The sequence below is a fragment of the Artemia sp. Qi Xiang Cuo genome, chromosome 15 (genome assembly GCF_049724085.1).
Source record: "Artemia sp. Qi Xiang Cuo chromosome 15, ASM4972408v1, whole genome shotgun sequence".
Classification (NCBI taxonomy): Eukaryota; Metazoa; Arthropoda; class Branchiopoda; order Anostraca; family Artemiidae; genus Artemia; species Artemia sp. Qi Xiang Cuo.
Window position 1 is genome coordinate 5302293 of NC_142808.1, and position 10126 is coordinate 5312418.

Consider the following 10126-nt stretch of genomic DNA (forward strand, 5'->3'; position numbering starts at 1 on the left):
ATTCGATTGGAAATTCAAAGGGCTAGTGCCGTTTTTAATAGTCGAATGTGATTGGAGGGCAACTAGCCCCCCACCCCGCCCATCATTCCCCCAAACACATCCAATCAAAATTTTGAGATAGCCATTTTGTTCAGGGTATATGTTTTCCAGATAAAAAAATATGTTTTTGAGGAAGACACTCCCCCAAAACCCCGGGGCAAGGGTTTTAAGTTATGCCCTGGGGGCATATAAGGTTTTTATAGAAGGCATTGTCATAGAAACTACAAAACAGGCTCATTTGTTTGGAAATTCAAAGGGCTAGTGCTCTTTTTAATAGTTGAAAGTGATTTAACGGTAACTAACCCCCCGCTCACCCCCACCTTTTCATACGCAGCACGCTAGTGCTGCCTAAGTAAAGAACGTTGTGGGCACAATGTGTTGTTTTTTGTTTTTTTTTCTCCATACCCGGGCATTTTGTATCAAAGGTGTCGTCGTAGAAACTTCGAAAAGGGCTCATTCGATTGGAAATTGGAGTGGCTAGTGCCCTTTTTAATAGTCGAAAGTGATTGTAGGGCAACTAGTCCCCCCCACGCCCATCATTCCCCCAAAGACATCCAATTGAAATTTTGAGATAGCCATTTTGTTCAGCGTAGTTGATTTCCAGATAGAAAATATCTTTGTGGACGACACTCCCCCAAAACCCTCAGGGCAAGGGTTTTAAGTTATGCCCTGGGGGCAAATAAGGTTTTTATAGAAGGCGTTGTCGTAAAAACATCAAAAATGTCTCATTATAATTTACATTTAAACGGCTAATGCCCATTTTAATAGTCGAAAGTGATTGGAGAACAACCATCCCCGCCGCCCATCATTCTCTCTAATACATCCAATAAAAATTTTGAGAGAGCCCGTTAGATCAACGTGGTTTAATTCTTGATAGAAACTATGTTTTTGAGGAGGACACTTCCCTACAACCCTCAGGGCAAGGATTTTGATTTATGCCCTGGGGGCATATAAGGTTTTTATAGAAGGGGTCGTCGTAAAAACTTCAAAAAAGGCTCATTCGATTGGTAATTCAAAGGGCTAGTGCCCTTTTAATAGTCGAATGTGATTGGAGGGCAACTAGCCCCCCGCCCATAATTCCCCCAAACACATCCAATCAAAATTTTGAGATAGCCATTTTGTTCAGGGTATATGTTTTCCAGATAGAAAATATGTTTTTGAGGAAGACACTCCCCCAAAACCCCCGGAGCACGGGTTTTAAGTTATGCCCTGGGGGCATATAAGGTTTTTATAGAAGGCGTTGTCGTTTAAACTTCAAAAAAGGCTCATTCAATTGGAAATTCAAAGGGCTAGTGCCCTTTTTAATCGTCCAAAGTGATTGGAGGGCACCTCGCCCCCCCCCCCCCGCCCATCATTCCCCCAAACACACCCAATCAAAATTTTGAGATTGCAATTTTGTTCAGCGTAGTTGATTTCCAGATAGAAAATATCTTTTTGAGGAGGACACTCCCCTATAACTCTCGGGGCAAGGGTTTTAAGTTATGCCCTGGGAGCATATAAGGTTTTCATAGAAGGTGTTGTCGTAGAAACTTCAAATAGGCTCATTCGATTGGATATTCAAACGGCTAGTGCCCTTTTTAATGGTAGAATGTGATTGGAGGGCAACTAACCCCCCCCCGTGCCCATCATTACCTCAAACACATCCAATCAAAATTTTGAGATAGCCATTTTGTTCAGCATAGTTGATTTCCAGACAGAAAATATGGTTTTGAGGAGGACACTCCCCTACAACCCTCAGGGCAAGGGTTTTAAGTTATGCCCTGGGGGCAAATAAGGTTTTCACAGAAGGGGTCGTCGTAAAAACTTCAAAAAGGCTCATTTGATTGGAAATTCAAAGGGCTAGTGCGCTTTTTAATAGTCGAAAGTGATTGGAGGGCAACTAGCCCCCCCCCCCCCGCCCATCATTCCCCCAAACACATCCAATCAAAATTTTGAGATAGCCATTTTGTTCAGGGTATATGTTTTCCAGATAGAAAATATGTTTTTGAGGAAGACACTCCCCCAAAAGCCCGTGGCAAGGGTTTTAAGTTATGCCCTGGGGGCATATAAGGTTTTTATAGAAGGCGTTGTCATAGAAACTTCAAAAGAGGCTCATTTGTTTGGAAATTCAAAGGGCTAGTGCTCTTTTTAATAGTTGAAAGTGATTTAACGGTAACTAACCCCCCTCTCACCCCCACCTTTTCATCCGCTGCACGTTAGCGCTGCCTAAGTAAAGAACGATGTGGGCACAATGTGTTGTTTTTTTGTTTTTTTTCTCCATACCCGGGCACTTCGTATCGAAGGTGTAGTCGTAGAAATTTCGAAAAGGGCTCTTTCGATTGGAAATTGGAGTGGCTAGTGCCCTTTTTAATAGTCGAAAGTGATTGTAGGGCAACTTGTCCCCCACGCCCATCATTCCCCCAAACACATCCAGTTGAAATTTTGAGATAGCCATTTTTTTCAGCGTAGTTGATATCCAGATAGAAAATATCTTTTTGAGGTGGACACTCCCCCACAACCCTCGGGGCAAAGGTTTTAAGTTATGCCCTGAAAGCATATAAGAACAATTTTGGCACAATGTAAAAAGGGCTCATTTGATTGGAAATTCAAAGGGCTAATGCCCTTTTTAATAGTCTCGAAAGTGATTTGAGGGCAACTAAACCCCCTCTCAAGCCCACATTTTCCCCAAATACACCAATCAAAATTTTTAGATAGCCATTTCATTCAACGTATTTGAAAGTTTTGGAAATTTGGTCTTTAAGTATGACAACCCCTCCACCCCCACAGCCCTCAGGGCAAGGGTTTTAAGTTATGCCCTGGGGGCATATAAGGTTTTTATAGAAGGTGTTGTCGCAGAAACTTCAAAACAGGCTCATTCGATTGGAAATTTAAAGTGCTAGTACCCTTTTTAATAGTCGAAAGTGATTGGAGGGCAACTAGCCCCCCCTCTACGCCCATAATTCCCCCAAATACATCCAATTAAAATTTTTGAGATATCCATTTTGTTCAGCGTAGTTGATTTCTACATAGGAAATACGTTTTTGAGGAGGACACTCCCCAACATCCTTAGGGCAAGGGTTTTAAGTTATATCCTGGGGTATATAAGGTTTTAATTGAAGGCGCTGTCATAGAAACTTCAAATGGGGCTCATTTGATTGGGAATTCAAAGGGCTAGTTCCATTCTTAATAGTCGAAAGTGTTTGGAGGGGAACTAGCTCCTGCCCCACGCCCATTATTCTCCCAAACACATCCAATTAGAATTTTGAGATAGCCATTTTGTTCAGCGTAGTTAATTTCAAGATAGAAAATACGTTTTTGAGGAGGGGACTCCCCAAAAACCCTCAGGGCAAGGGTTTTAAGTTATATCCTGGGGTATATAATGTTTTTATAGAAGAGTGTTGTCATAGAAACTTCAAAAGGGGCTCATTTGATTGGAAATTCTAAGGGCTAGTGCCCTTTTTAATAGTTTAAAGAGATTGGAGGGCAACTAGCCCTCCCAACGTCCATCATTCACCCAAACAAACAGATCCAATCAAAATTTTGAGATAACCATTTTTTTCAGCGTGGTTGATTTCCAGATAGAAAATGTGTTTTTGAGGAGGACACTCCCCCACAACCCTCAGGACAAGGGTTTTGAGTTATGCCCAAGGGGTAAATAATGTTTTTATAGAAGGCTTTGTCTCTAGAAACTTCAAAAAATGCTCATTCGATTGGAAATTCAAAGGGCTAGTGCCCTTTTTAATAGTCGAAAGTGATTGGAGGGCAACTAGCCCCCCACGCCTATCATTCCCCCAGACACATCCAATAAAAATTTTGAGATAGCTATTTTGTTCAGCGTAATTGATTTACAGATAGAAAATATGTTTTTAAGGAGGATACTCCACCATTGCCCTTGGGATAAGGGTTTTAAGTTATGCCCTGGGGGCATATAAGGTTTTTATAGACGACGTTGTCGTAGAAACTTCAGAAAAGGGCTCATTCGATTAGAAAATCCAAAAGGCTAGTGCCCTTTTTAATAGTCGAAAGTGATTAGCAATATTTTTTGTTGTTGTTGTTGTTTAGACCAGGGCACTTCGTATTGAAGGAGTTGTCGTGGGAACTTCTATAGGGGCTCATTCGATTGAAAATAGAAAGGGCTGATGCTCTTTTTAATAGTCGAAAGTGATTGGAGGGCAACTAATCCCCCTTCCACTCCCACCCTCCCATTGGCCCATTATGTTTAAAAACTAAATGTTGCCTTAAGATTCAATCAAAATGCACTGTGATAATGCTAATTCCCAATAAGGCATCTCAGCAGTATCCCAAGAACGACTGAGGGTATTATGTTCAAACTTTCGAAGCTACTTCTGCTCTTAAAATTTAATCAAATCAAAATAGTGTAAGTGTATCAGAGCTATCAAAGAAAGTAAACAGATTTTTTTGCGAATGGTATCAAGTTTTCCATTTCAGGTCAACTAGAGGAGGTATGAAACTAAGTTAAACAGTATTATTTGTGTCCAGATTTTTAAAGCGGTATATGTTGTTAGAAATTGCTGAAAATTTTTCTCCAGCATACAAATAGCAGGCCAAAATATAAAGTCTTAAAAAACGAAAAGATTTAAAGTGTTATTTTCTTTTTCCCTGAAAAGATTATGTCAATGTAAAACGAACAGAAATTAATTAAAAAAACTTCATCCACAAAATAAGTTTTTCAAAGAACTCCATTAAACTAAAAATGAGCAAAAATAAAATCAAATAATCTACCAAGCTCGAAATTACCACAAATCAGCATCGATAAATAAATGATACTCAAAGCGAACAGAAATTCAAATAATGACCTAGTCAAACTCAAAACGAGCAGAAATTAACATAAGTTGGGCGCAAAACCCCTATGCCTTCTCAGGGCCAGAACAAAATTTGCACTTTACTGAAAAAAATATAAATGTTTTTACTTTTATAACTTTAATAAAGCAAATAATTTTAACATTTTGATTACTAAATATCAGTATATGTATATTAAACTGACAATGCACATTCATTTGTATTTTTTAAGTAAAGTGAAAATTTTGTTCTGGCCTTGGGAAGGCATAGCAGTTTTGCACCCAACTTATGTTAATTTCTGCTCGTTTTGAGTTTGACTCGGTTATTTATTTTAATTTCTGTTCGTTTTGGGTTTCATTTATTTATTGATGCTGATTTGTGGTAGTTTCGACCTTGGTCTATTATTTGATTTTATTTTTGCTCATTTTTGTTTAATGGAGTTCTTTACTTTTCTTTGAAAAAGTTATTTTATGGAAAAAGTTTTTTTTTAACTAATATTCAAAATGGTACTCCTGATTACCTTAATGGGTATTTCAAAAAGTTCAAGGTTAAAAAAAAGCCAAAAGTTCAATTAATGCATTGGACAGAAACTCCAGTCTATTCAATTTATCCAGTGACGTCACACATTCCGCTAGGTTATATATACTGAATAAATATTTTAATAATTTATAAGACGTAAAAGTGCCATCACTATTTCGTAACTACTTAAAAAATTCAGTGTCTAATTAAATCAAAATAAAATCCTTTACAAACAACTGGTTCAAAACTGGGATTAATCCTTTTTAAAAGAATAGATAGATCTTAAGTGTTCAAAGACTGTTGTACCAGTTTCAGTTCCACATTATTTAAGTAAAGAGAAAAAACATCAGAATTGACTGAACCAACTTGCGAAAATAGCATATGCTGGCATTTCCTTTCATTTAACAGAAGAAGGTATCAACAATACCACCCTGAAGTAGTTGATAGAGTACTTTTGATGTTCAGGAAAAGCTGTGTTAAATCTGAATGTGAAGAAAAAATCACAACATAATCCGCAAACATAACTATTTTGCAGATTGGAAGAAACTCTGGCAAATCATTAATAAAAAGAAAAAAATAGGGAAGGACCCAAAACAGAGCCCTGAGAAACCCCACAATTTACGGAAAATGACTTAGATCGGATTCCCTTTTTACTATCGTGGCATTCAGTTTTTCTTTCAGCAAGGTAAGATGCAAAAAATTCAAAGATTTTGAAGAAAATCCATATTTTTTTTTAGTTTATTTAGTAAAAGACAGGGATCCACCGAGTCGAACGCTTTAGCCACATCCAAGAATATAGCCAAGGCGCCCTGGCCAGTGTCCAGCACATTATTTACTTCAATTAAAAGCTGATTTTCTAGTTCTTGCTGATTGCTAGTTCTGCTGATTTTCCTTTAATGAATTCATACTGCGAAGGATGCAATATTTTATTATTACATAAATAATTTTGAAGTTGTTTATGAGCAATATCTTCCAAAATTTTACTAAAAACAGATGACAGTGAAATTCGTCTATAATTTGAAGGATCCTTAGAAGGACCACCTTTATACAAAGCTAATACATGGGCAATTTTCGAAAGATCAAGAAAAACTCCATTTAGTAAAGACAAGTTAAAAATATGTGCCAACAAAGGGACAATATTAGGAGCTATTTCTTTCACAATTTGTGTAGAAAACCCAAAATCATCCAATGAAAAACTTTGCTTTAGTTTCATTATATGTCCTTTAACTTCCTAAGGTGCGATTTCAGAAAAATCAAATGAGTTTGGTGCTTCATCTTCAACAACAAAATCAGTCGACTTGCTCTCTTGCCTATTTGTACTTGATACATTCCTAGACCAAATAGTACTGAAATACTTGCCAAAAATATCCAAAATTTCTTTTGGATCCGTCACTTTTGAACCATCAAGTTCAAGACAATTAACGTCTGAACTCGAACGATGATTGGGACGGATTTTATCATTGATTATCTGCCATGTCTTTTTCATATTTGACTTATACTTTAAAAATTTATCGGAAAATGTATCGGAAGAATATTTCCTTTTAGCATATCTTATAATAGAACTCAGCTTATTTCTATAAGTTCTATATTCCTCATAAAATACATCAGATTGGGCAGCCAGATAATGACGATGTTTTTTCCTTTTCATCATAAGTGACGTCAAAATACCATCCGTAATCCACGGGTCAAATTTTTTTGTAAATTTCCGCGCAAAAATCTTGTCGATGCTGCTTGATTTCGGAGTTGCATCATATCATGGATAAATTTCGAAAAAGCATCATTAACATCATTTGAATCAAAAACGGGGGTCCAGTCTTTATTATCTCTCAATTCACGCAAAAGCTTAAAATCAATCAATGTTTTCTGTCGGTAATAATTTTTATTTCCATGTTTTTTAAATGCAGGTCGAGATAAACTTTGGGCTACATCTAAAACAACACTAACTGGAAAATGATCAGACATGTCACATAGACTAACAGAAGACTTTATTGCTTTAAAAGAAACACCAGAAAAGAAAATGTTATCTGGAAAGGAAAGGCCTGAACACAGCATAATGTTCAAAAACTCTTTATGAAAAGCCACATCTAAGTTCAACAAATCAAAATTGAAATCACCTGAAATTATTACTGGTTTCTTACATCCACCAAGTTTTACGACTAGGGGCTCAAGAATCTTAAAAAACTCTTTGGGGTTACTTGATGGGGGTCTATATACTGACCCAAAAATAAAAGGTTTGCAGCCAATGGGACGTAATTCAACAAATAGAGTCTCACATAAACCTTCTTCCCAAACTGAAAAAACATCAAGTTTATTAACAGACCAATCATGTCGGACATAAATTAGTTGATAACCTTTCGCACTCTCAGACCTACACCTTGAAACAGATTTCATACCCGAAAGGGACAGCATAGACATTTTGAAGACTTTTGCGAGAAAAAGGTTTCACATACAGCTACAATATCTTTAGGACTAGAATTTAATAAGAACTTAAGCTCACTATACGTACTCTGCAATCCTTGTGCATTAACAGGTAATACCCTTATCGGGAATTCGCATTGCTCAACTTCATTAGTTAAAGGGTCATTCGAAAAATCACAATCCGGTAGATTTCTGACATACTGTACATCTTTATCACTCCCAGTCGAATCATCGCATATAAGTTTAAACGGGACTCCAAAACTGACTGAAATCTATCCATATCACAAACAAACAAAGGGAAACTAAATCCAAGTTCAATTATTCAGAGTGAAGGCTCATTAGCCAGATTGAGGATCTGAGCCACATCGGCTATTGTTTTGCAAGGTACAATTTGCGAGCCATTTTTCACAAAAATGATGCCTCTCATCGTCCACACATTCTTATTTTCAAATATGTTGCGAGCAAGCTTGAAAACCTCCTGCCTCTCCCTAATTAACGTTTCATTAACAAAGACGCGGGAACCTTTAAGCATTTTTCGATTGCGAAGTATTTGGACTACTGTAGGTTCTGAGATCAATGTCAGTTCGATAAGGGCTAGAGCTTGATCATTAGCTCCAAGACGTGTAGCCCCCTTAATGATCGATTTTTCAAGCTCAAGTGCCATTTGCAAATTTAAACGATCAAGAACTTTCTCACCTAGTACCAGGAGATCACGGAAAGTTGTCTTGACACCAGCAACAATGACTTTATTTAGAAGGACAGACTGACCTAAATCGTCCAACTTTGACTCAAGTTTTGGAAGCTTGGACTCATTTAGATCAAGTTTCACTCGTAAATCATTAAGAGCTTTTTCAACCTGCTCAAACTTCGACTGAAACTGCATCTCAATTGCTTTATAAACTGCTTGTGTAATCGTGTCTAAAAATTCCTTTTTAGACTATGACGGAGATACATCTAACTTGGAAAACTCTTCGTCCACTTTTTTCCGGGTCTTATCTTCTACACCGCTTCGCAATTCCTCCAGATCAGTCTGTAGAGATAGCACGGATTCAGATAACTATATTGTATGTCCATAGACAACGCAGTACACTATTTTGTTGTATATGATGTTTTCTCTCTCTTTTTTTCTCCCTAACACTTCACTCTGGTTTTCTCCCTCTGGCCCCCTGAGTGCCCAAAGGGGACACCCCTATACAATACTTGGTTGAATAATCGTACCATGAATGATGTTTAACGCAGAAACCGGGAACACATTACGAAAACGTCGAAATAAACCTATGCCTCTTTCTGCCTTATACATTATAAATTCACTATGCGTATTCCGAATGAAATTAACTCGAAGACTTCGATTCAAAACTGCGATTAATAAGAGTACAGTTAGATAACTAATTAATGGAATATGAAACATTAATGATACATAATTAATATAATAAGATATATATATGTTTAGTAATGCAAAAAGAGAATTACAAAGCTAAGTAAATGTAATCAGGTATTGCAAGCTATTATTTCTGCGAAGTATAATATAATAATAATAATAATCTGTATTTAAAAGCCAATTAAAGCCATATACAAAAAGACAAATACTAAAGAAAAATTACACTTCATTTGACATCCTCTCCCATCAATACAAAATTTGCATACTGCCACAATATAACGGGGAGTCCTAGACCTCATTAACTCACCAAGCAGCCTGTCTTCCCCCTCCTGGATAATTAATCCTCTTAAATGAGATAGTTGCTTACACCAGAGGAGGAAATGGCCCTACCCATAATCATTTTCCCCACATATTAAGCAACTACACCCGGACTCCGGACCTTCCCTCTTTTTCCTTGCAACCTTAGCATAAATTGGAAGACAATTTGCTCGAATCTGAATCCAAATCTTCAAATATTTAATGGGCAATCCCAGCTTGAAATAAAACTCCTGACCAAAATTCTCTTTTACTTCTCTATGTAAAGTAAGACTCGGAGATTTGTCAACAGCTGCTTGCCATAGTTGCACTTCTTGGTCTTCAAGTCTTGCTCTAAATTCCTTGAAGAACTTTTCATGATCCTCTGCTCTTTTCCCTTCTCCCACGAACTTGAAAATCCATTCTCATCTAATATCCTTTTGATTTGTGCTGTCCATAATGTTTTGTTAAACTGAAGGAGAAGATCTTCATATGCTGCTTGGGCAAGTCTAGTCTAGGGGAGTTCTAGAAGTCTTAACCAAAATTTGATGATATAAGAAGATTATGCCTTGCGTGGAAGTTTAAGTAGAAATTAGTCACACACTTGAAGTTACAGGAACAAATAGACAGTGTCCCAGGTGATAATATTGTGTTTTTACTAGGAGATTAATTAAATAAACTTTTTCCACAAAACAAGTT